Below are 9,654 nucleotides of genomic sequence, written 5' to 3' on the forward strand. Positions count from 1 at the left end.
AAATACCTGAAACCTCCCACAAGTCTTTTAGAACTAAAGAAGCCTCTTGGACGACCACATCTTCAAGAAACATAAGGAAGTCCAGTTACCTATGTACGTAGGTACAATACCAGAAAACATTAGTTAGAGTCCGGTAATCCCCTAAATTGTTCTCCAGTAAAGAAATGATAACCCACTGTGGTCTGCACGCATGGGTTAGAATCCTGTTTTTTCAGCAATAGTTTTTTTTCTTCTTCTTGTGTCCACAGCCACTTGTCACCATTGTAACAACTCTCTTAAGAACAGGAACAGTTTGAGTTTCAGGAGATAAAATTAACTCAGAATAGGACGAGGTGGCCGAGTGGTTAAGGCGATGGACTGCTAATCGATTGTGCTCTGCACGCGTGGGTTCGAATCCCATCCTCGTCGTAGTGAAGTTTACAATATACCAATTTCTACTCCAATTGACTGAATCAGCTTACTCTACTGCTTAAGATCTTTATCTCAAATGCAGTATCCTTGTCACGTGTACTGACAAAAACGCTTACTAGGACTATCAACCAGGTGGCTTAACATAGTAACCTATTCTGAATGACTGATAAGAAACATATTATTGGAGAAAATATGAGCATTTAGTAAGGTTATAGGTTATAGGCCACCATGTGTCGTCAGGAAAAATGCTCAATAATTCTCTGAACTATGCTGGTAGGATGGAAGACCGTTTTTCTGAATCATATCAGTCCATGGCATAAAAACAAGGAATCCATCTTATTTTAGAAGGGGACTTTGTCAAACTGAATTTCAAAACATTCTCTACCAGAGTAAAATCAAGATACTAAGAATGTTCTGGAGAATGTGGGCATCGATCCCACTACCTCTCGCATGCTAAGCAAGCGCTCTACCATTTGAGCTAATTCCCCATCTACAGAGATCTCTGTAAATCACTTTGTTGGCCAGTCTCCCCTGAGGGCCTGTGATGAGAGACTTCATTCATTTGTCTCGGCAATGTGATCCATTTTAGGACAGAACACATCCATGCTGAACAGGTTGCGATGATTTGCCACAGAAGCCACTTTTACACAGGGGGATTAGCTCAAATGGTAGAGCGCTCGCTTTGCATGTGAGAGGTAGTGGGATCGATGCCCACATTCTCCACTATTGAACCCTTAATTGCTCCTTGTGAGTGACATCCATTGTCTTCTACCTCAAGATGAAACTTCTCGGTGTCAAACCTCTGCACACAGGTGTGCATAGGCTTGCTTTGGTTTCTTGAAAACCTGTCACTTCTCTTTCCAGATCCTCTTTAAGTTCTAACTTAGTAGTGGGAGGCTACAGGTATTTCAACTCTCTGGCCCTTTGCATATCTTGACATTGCGTGTAACCCTAATGACTCACACCATAGCAAGGTGCTATACACACCTTGACTCAAGGAGCTCCAACACCCCACCAGTTGGTAGGGGGTTAAACGACCTGCATGTTTAACACAACAACTCTGAGGATAGGTGAAGATCCGAGAGAGATTAAATACCTGAAACCTCCCACAAGTCTTTTAGAACTAAAGAAGCCTCTTGGACGACCACATCTTCAAGAAACATAAGGAAGTCCAGTTACCTATGTACGCAGGTACAATACCAGAAAACATTAGTTAGAGTCCGGTAATCCCCTAAATTGTTCCCCAGTAAAGAAATGATAACCCACTGTGGTCTGCACGCATGGGTTAGAATCCTGTTTTTTCAGCAATAGTTTTTTTTCTTCTTCTTGTGTCCACAGCCACTTGTCACCATTGTAACAACTCTCTTAAGAACAGGAACAGTTTGAGTTTCAGGAGATAAAATTAACTCAGAATAGGATGAGGTGGTCGAGTGGTTAAGGCGATGGACTGCTAATCCATTGTGCTCTGCACGCGTGGGTTCAAATCCCATCCTTGTCGTAGTGAAGTTTACAATATACCAATTTCTACTCCAATTGACTGAATCAGCTTACTCTACTGCTTAAGATCTTTATCTCAAATGCAGTATCCTTGTCACGTGTACTGACAAAAACGCTTACTAGGACAATCAACCAGGTGGCTTAACATAGTAACCTGTTCTGAATGACTGATAAGAAACATATTATTGGAGAAAATATGAGCATTTAGTAAGGTTAATGGTTATAGGCCACCATGTGCCGTCAGGAAAAATGCTCAATAATTCTCTGAACTATGCTGGAAGGATGGAAGACCATTTTTCTGAATCATATCAGTCCATGGCATAAAAACAAGGAATCCATCTTATTTTAGAAGGGGACTTTGTCAAACTGAATTTCAAAACATTCTCTACCAGAGTAAAATCAAGATACTAAGAATGTTCTGGAGAATGTGGGCATCGATCCCACTACCTCTCGCATGCTAAGCAAGCGCTCTACCATTTGAGCTAATTCCCCATCTACAGAGATCTCTGTAAATCACTTTGTTGGCCAGTCTCCCCTGAGGGCCTGTGATGAGAGACTTCATTCATTTGTCTCGGCAATGTGATCCATTTTAGGACAGAACACATCCATGCTGAACAGGTTGCGATGATTTGCCACAGAAGCCACTTTTACACAGGGGGATTAGCTCAAATGGTAGAACGCTCGCTTTGCATGTGAGAGGTAGTGGGATCGATGCCCACATTCTCCACTATTGAACCCTTAATTGCTCCTTGTGAGTGACATCCATTGTCTTCTACCTCAAGATGAAACTTCTCGGTATCAAACCTCTGCACACAGGTGTGCATAGGCTAGCTTTGGTTTCTTGAAAACCTGTCACTTATCTTTCCAGATCCTCTTTAAGTTCTAACTTAGTAGTGGGAGGCTACAGGTATTTCAACTCTCTGGCCCTTTGCATATCTTGACATTGCGTGTAACCCTAATGACTCACACCATAGCAAGGTGCTATACACACCTTGACTCAAGGAGCTCCAACACCCCACCAGTTGGTAGGGGGTTAAACGACCTGCATGTTTAACACAACAACTCTGAGGATAGGTGAAGATCCGAGAGAGATTAAATACCTGAAACCTCCCACAAGTCTTTTAGAACTAAAGAAGCCTCTTGGACGACCACATCTTCAAGAAACATAAGGAAGTCCAGTTACCTATGTACGCAGGTACAATACCAGAAAACATTAGTTAGAGTCCGGTAATCCCCTAAATTGTTCCCCAGTAAAGAAATGATAACCCACTGTGGTCTGCACGCATGGGTTAGAATCCTGTTTTTTCAGCAATAGTTTTTTTTCTTCTTCTTGTGTCCACAGCCACTTGTCACCATTGTAACAACTCTCTTAAGAACAGGAACAGTTTGAGTTTCAGGAGATAAAATTAACTCAGAATAGGACGAGGTGGTCGAGTGGTTAAGGCGATGGACTGCTAATCCATTGTGCTCTGCACGCGTGGGTTCAAATCCCATCCTCGTCGTAGTGAAGTTTACAATATACCAATTTCTACTCCAATTGACTGAATCAGCTTACTCTACTGCTTAAGATCTTTATCTCAAATGCAGTATCCTTGTCACGTGTACTGACAAAAACGCTTACTAGGACAATCAACCAGGTGGCTTAACATAGTAACCTGTTCTGAATGACTGATAAGAAACATATTATTGGAGAAAATATGAGCATTTAGTAAGGTTATAGGTTATAGGCCACCATGTGCCGTCAGGAAAAATGCTCAATATTTCTCTGAACTATGCTGGAAGGATGGAAGACCGTTTTTCTGAATCATATCAGTCCATGGCATAAAAACAAGGAATCCATCTTATTTTAGAAGGGGACTTTGTCAAACTGAATTTCAAAACATTCTCTACCAGAGTAAAATCAAGATACTAAGAATGTTCTGGAGAATGTGGGCATCGATCCCACTACCTCTCGCATGCTAAGCAAGCGCTCTACCATTTGAGCTAATTCCCTATCTACAGAAATCTCTGTAAATCACTTTGTTGGCCAGTCTCCCCTGAGGGCCTGTGATGAGAGACTTCATTCATTTGTCTCGGCAATGTGATCCATTTTAGGACAGAACACATCCATGCTGAACAGGTTGCGATGATTTGCCACAGAAGCCACTTTTACACAGGGGGATTAGCTCAAATGGTAGAACGCTTGCTTTGCATGTGAGAGGTAGTGGGATCGATGCCCACATTCTCCACTATTGAACCCTTAATTGCTCCTTGTGAGTGACATCCATTGTCTTCTACCTCAAGATGAAACTTCTCGGTGTCAAACCTCTGCACACAGGTGTGCATAGGCTTGCTTTGGTTTCTTGAAAACCTGTCACTTCTCTTTCCAGATCCTCTTTAAGTTCTAACTTAGTAGTGGGAGGCTACAGGTATTTCAACTCTCTGGCCCTTTGCATATCTTGACATTGCGTGTAACCCTAATGACTCACACCATAGCAAGGTGCTATACACACCTTGACTCAAGGAGCTCCAACACCCCACCAGTTGGTAGGGGGTTAAACGACCTGCATGTTTAACACATGCAGGTCTGAACTATGCTGGAAGGATGGAACACCATTTTTCTGAATCATATCAGTCCATGGCATAAAAACAAGGAATCCATCTTATTTTAGAAGGGGACTTTGTCAAACTGAATTTCAAAACATTCTCTACCAGAGTAAAATCAAGATACTAAGAATGTTCTGGAGAATGTGGGCATCGATGCCACTACCTCTCGCATGCTAAGCAAGCGCTCTACCATTTGAGCTAATTCCCTATCTACAGAAATCTCTGTAAATCACTTTGTTGGCCAGTCTCCCCTGAGGGCCTGTGATGAGAGACTTCATTCATTTGTCTCGGCAATGTGATCCATTTTAGGACAGAACACATCCATGCTGAACAGGTTGCGATGATTTGCCACAGAAGCCACTTTTACACAGGGGGATTAGCTCAAATGGTAGAACGCTCGCTTTGCATGTGAGAGGTAGTGGGATCGATGCCCACATTCTCCACTATTGAACCCTTAATTGATCCTTGTGAGTGACATCCATTGTCTTCTACCTCAAGATGAAACTTCTCGGTGTCAAACCTCTGCACACAGGTGTGCATAGGCTTGCTTTGGTTTCTTGAAAACCTGTCACTTCTCTTTCCAGATCCTCTTTAAGTTCTAACTTAGTAGTGGGAGGCTACAGGTATTTCAACTCTCTGGCCCTTTGCATATCTTGACATTGCGTGTAACCCTAATGACTCACACCATAGCAAGGTGCTATACACACCTTGACTCAAGGAGCTCCAACACCCCACCAGTTGGTAGGGGGTTAAACGACCTGCATGTTTAACACATGCAGGTCTGAACTATGCTGGAAGGATGGAACACCATTTTTCTGAATCATATCAGTCCATGGCATAAAAACAAGGAATCCATCTTATTTTAGAAGGGGACTTTGTCAAACTGAATTTCAAAACATTCTCTACCAGAGTAAAATCAAGATACTAAGAATGTTCTGGAGAATGTGGGCATCGATGCCACTACCTCTCGCATGCTAAGCAAGCGCTCTACCATTTGAGCTAATTCCCTATCTACAGAAATCTCTGTAAATCACTTTGTTGGCCAGTCTCCCCTGAGGGCCTGTGATGAGAGACTTCATTCATTTGTCTCGGCAATGTGATCCATTTTAGGACAGAACACATCCATGCTGAACAGGTTGCGATGATTTGCCACAGAAGCCACTTTTACACAGGGGGATTAGCTCAAATGGTAGAACGCTCGCTTTGCATGTGAGAGGTAGTGGGATCGATGCCCACATTCTCCACTATTGAACCCTTAATTGCTCCTTGTGAGTGACATCCATTGTCTTCTACCTCAAGATGAAACTTCTCGGTGTCAAACCTCTGCACACAGGTGTGCATAGGCTTGCTTTGGTTTCTTGAAAACCTGTCACTTCTCTTTCCAGATCCTCTTTAAGTTCTAACTTAGTAGTGGGAGGCTACAGGTATTTCAACTCTCTGGCCCTTTGCATATCTTGACATTGCGTGTAACCCTAATGACTCACACCATAGCAAGGTGCTATACACACCTTGACTCAAGGAGCTCCAACACCCCACCAGTTGGTAGGGGGTTAAACGACCTGCATGTGTTAAACACGCAGGTCTGAACTATGCTGGAAGGATGGAACACCATTTTTCTGAATCATATCAGTCCATGGCATAAAAACAAGGAATCCATCTTATTTTAGAAGGGGACTTTGTCAAACTGAATTTCAAAACATTCTCTACCAGAGTAAAATCAAGATACTAAGAATGTTCTGGAGAATGTGGGCATCGATGCCACTACCTCTCGCATGCTAAGCAAGCGCTCTACCATTTGAGCTAATTCCCTATCTACAGAAATCTCTGTAAATCACTTTGTTGGCCAGTCTCCCCTGAGGGCCTGTGATGAGAGACTTCATTCATTTGTCTCGGCAATGTGATCCATTTTAGGACAGAACACATCCATGCTGAACAGGTTGCGATGATTTGCCACAGAAGCCACTTTTACACAGGGGGATTAGCTCAAATGGTAGAACGCTCGCTTTGCATGTGAGAGGTAGTGGGATCGATGCCCACATTCTCCACTATTGAACCCTTAATTGCTCCTTGTGAGTGACATCCATTGTCTTCTACCTCAAGATGAAACTTCTCGGTGTCAAACCTCTGCACACAGGTGTGCATAGGCTTGCTTTGGTTTCTTGAAAACCTGTCACTTCTCTTTCCAGATCCTCTTTAAGTTCTAACTTAGTAGTGGGAGGCTACAGGTATTTCAACTCTCTGGCCCTTTGCATATCTTGACATTGCGTGTAACCCTAATGACTCACACCATAGCAAGGTGCTATACACACCTTGACTCAAGGAGCTCCAACACCCCACCAGTTGGTAGGGGGTTAAACGACCTGCATGTTTAACACATGCAGGTCTGAACTATGCTGGAAGGATGGAACACCATTTTTCTGAATCATATCAGTCCATGGCATAAAAACAAGGAATCCATCTTATTTTAGAAGGGGACTTTGTCAAACTGAATTTCAAAACATTCTCTACCAGAGTAAAATCAAGATACTAAGAATGTTCTGGAGAATGTGGGCATCGATCCCACTACCTCTCACATGCTAAACAAGCGCTCTACCATTTGAGCTAATTCCCTATCTACAGAAATCTCTGTAAATCACTTTGTTGGCCAGTCTCCCCTAAGGGCCTGTGATGAGAGACTTCATTCATTTGTCTCGGCAATGTGATCCATTTTAGGACAGAACACATCCATGCTGAACAGGTTGCGATGATTTGCCACAGAAGCCACTTTTACACAGGGGGATTAGCTCAAATGGTAGAACGCTCGCTTTGCATGTGAGAGGTAGTGGGATCGATGCCCACATTCTCCACTATTGAACCCTTAATTGCTCCTTGTGAGTGACATCCATTGTCTTCTACCTCAAGATGAAACTTCTCGGTGTCAAACCTCTGCACACAGGTGTGCATAGGCTTGCTTTGGTTTCTTGAAAACCTGTCACTTCTCTTTCCAGATCCTCTTTAAGTTCTAACTTAGTAGTGGGAGGCTACAGGTATTTCAACTCTCTGGCCCTTTGCATATCTTGACATTGCGTGTAACCCTAATGACTCACACCATAGCAAGGTGCTATACACACCTTGACTCAAGGAGCTCCAACACCCCACCAGTTGGTAGGGGGTTAAACGACCTGCATGTTTAACACATGCAGGTCTGAACTATGCTGGAAGGATGGAACACCATTTTTCTGAATCATATCAGTCCATGGCATAAAAACAAGGAATCCATCTTATTTTAGAAGGGGACTTTGTCAAACTGAATTTCAAAACATTCTCTACCAGAGTAAAATCAAGATACTAAGAATGTTCTGGAGAATGTGGGCATCGATCCCACTACCTCTCGCATGCTAAGCAAGTGCTCTACCATTTGAGCTAATTCCCCATCTACAGAGATCTCTGTAAATCACTTTGTTGGCCAGTCTGCCCTGAGGGCCTGTGATGAGAGACTTCATTCATTTGTCTCGGCAATGTGATCCATTTTAGGACAGAACACATCCATGCTGAACAGGTTGCGATGATTTGCCACAGAAGCCACTTTTACACAGGGGGATTAGCTCAAATGGTAGAACGCTCGCTTTGCATGTGAGAGGTAGTGGGATCGATGCCCACATTCTCCACTATTGAACCCTTAATTGATCCTTGTAAGTGACATCCATTGTCTTCTACCTCAAGATGAAACTTCTCGGTGTCAAACCTCTGCACACAGGTGTGCATAGGCTTGCTTTGGTTTCTTGAAAACCTGTCACTTCTCTTTCCAGATCCTCTTTAAGTTCTAACTTAGTAGTGGGAGGCTACAGGTATTTCAACTCTCTGGCCCTTTGCATATCTTGACATTGCGTGTAACCCTAATGACTCACACCATAGCAAGGTGCTATACACACCTTGACTCAAGGAGCTCCAACACCCCACCAGTTGGTAGGGGGTTAAACGACCTGCATGTTTAACACATGCAGGTCTGAACTATGCTGGAAGGATGGAACACCATTTTTCTGAATCATATCAGTCCATGGCATAAAAACAAGGAATCCATCTTATTTTAGAAGGGGACTTTGTCAAACTGAATTTCAAAACATTCTCTACCAGAGTAAAATCAAGATACTAAGAATGTTCTGGAGAATGTGGGCATCGATGCCACTACCTCTCGCATGCTAAGCAAGCGCTCTACCATTTGAGCTAATTCCCTATCTACAGAAATCTCTGTAAATCACTTTGTTGGCCAGTCTCCCCTGAGGGCCTGTGATGAGAGACTTCATTCATTTGTCTCGGCAATGTGATCCATTTTAGGACAGAACACATCCATGCTGAACAGGTTGCGATGATTTGCCACAGAAGCCACTTTTAAACAGGGGGATTAGCTCAAATGGTAGAATGCTCGCTTTGCATGTGAGAGGTAGTGGGATCGATGCCCACATTCTCCACTATTGAACCCTTAATTGCTCCTTGTGAGTGACATCCATTGTCTTCTACCTCAAGATGAAACTTCTCGGTGTCAAACCTCTGCACACAGGTGTGCATAGGCTTGCTTTGGTTTCTTGAAAACCTGTCACTTCTCTTTCCAGATCCTCTTTAAGTTCTAACTTAGTAGTGGGAGGCTACAGGTATTTCAACTCTCTGGCCCTTTGCATATCTTGACATTGCGTGTAACCCTAATGACTCACACCATAGCAAGGTGCTATACACACCTTGACTCAAGGAGCTCCAACACCCCACCAGTTGGTAGGGGGTTAAACGACCTGCATGTTTAACACAACAACTCTGAGGATAGGTGAAGATCCGAGAGAGATTAAATACCTGAAACCTCCCACAAGTCTTTTAGAACTAAAGAAGCCTCTTGGACGACCACATCTTCAAGAAACATAAGGAAGTCCAGTTACCTATGTACGCAGGTACAATACCAGAAAACATTAGTTAGAGTCCGGTAATCCCCTAAATTGTTCCCCAGTAAAGAAATGATAACCCACTGTGGTCTGCACGCATGGGTTAGAATCCTGTTTTTTCAGCAATAGTTTTTTTTCTTCTTCTTGTGTCCACAGCCACTTGTCACCATTGTAACAACTCTCTTAAGAACAGGAACAGTTTGAGTTTCAGGAGATAAAATTAACTCAGAATAGGACGAGGTGGCCGAGTGGT

The 9,654-nt window shown here is 43.1% G+C and overlaps 6 non-coding genes across 6 annotated transcripts; 4 read left to right on the plus strand and 2 right to left on the minus strand.

The window, feature by feature from the left end:
* Positions 1-326: 326 nt before the first annotated feature.
* Positions 327-408, plus strand: trnas-gcu. Its single transcript has one exon. It is a non-coding gene; the product is annotated as a tRNA-Ser (tRNA).
* A 418-nt stretch (positions 409-826) lies between these two features.
* Positions 827-899, minus strand: trnaa-agc. The gene has a single exon. It is a non-coding gene; the product is annotated as a tRNA-Ala (tRNA).
* Positions 900-1,061: 162 nt separating this feature from the next.
* Positions 1,062-1,134, plus strand: trnaa-ugc. The gene has a single exon. It is a non-coding gene; the product is annotated as a tRNA-Ala (tRNA).
* A 693-nt stretch (positions 1,135-1,827) lies between these two features.
* Positions 1,828-1,909, plus strand: trnas-gcu. The gene has a single exon. It is a non-coding gene; the product is annotated as a tRNA-Ser (tRNA).
* A 418-nt stretch (positions 1,910-2,327) lies between these two features.
* trnaa-agc lies at positions 2,328-2,400 on the minus strand. The gene has a single exon. It is a non-coding gene; the product is annotated as a tRNA-Ala (tRNA).
* Positions 2,401-3,328: 928 nt separating this feature from the next.
* Positions 3,329-3,410, plus strand: trnas-gcu. Its single transcript has one exon. It is a non-coding gene; the product is annotated as a tRNA-Ser (tRNA).
* The last annotated feature ends 6,244 nt before the right edge of the window (positions 3,411-9,654 follow it).

Source organism: Hippoglossus hippoglossus, chromosome 8 (assembly GCF_009819705.1).
Source record: "Hippoglossus hippoglossus isolate fHipHip1 chromosome 8, fHipHip1.pri, whole genome shotgun sequence".
Taxonomy (NCBI): domain Eukaryota; kingdom Metazoa; phylum Chordata; class Actinopteri; order Pleuronectiformes; family Pleuronectidae; genus Hippoglossus; species Hippoglossus hippoglossus.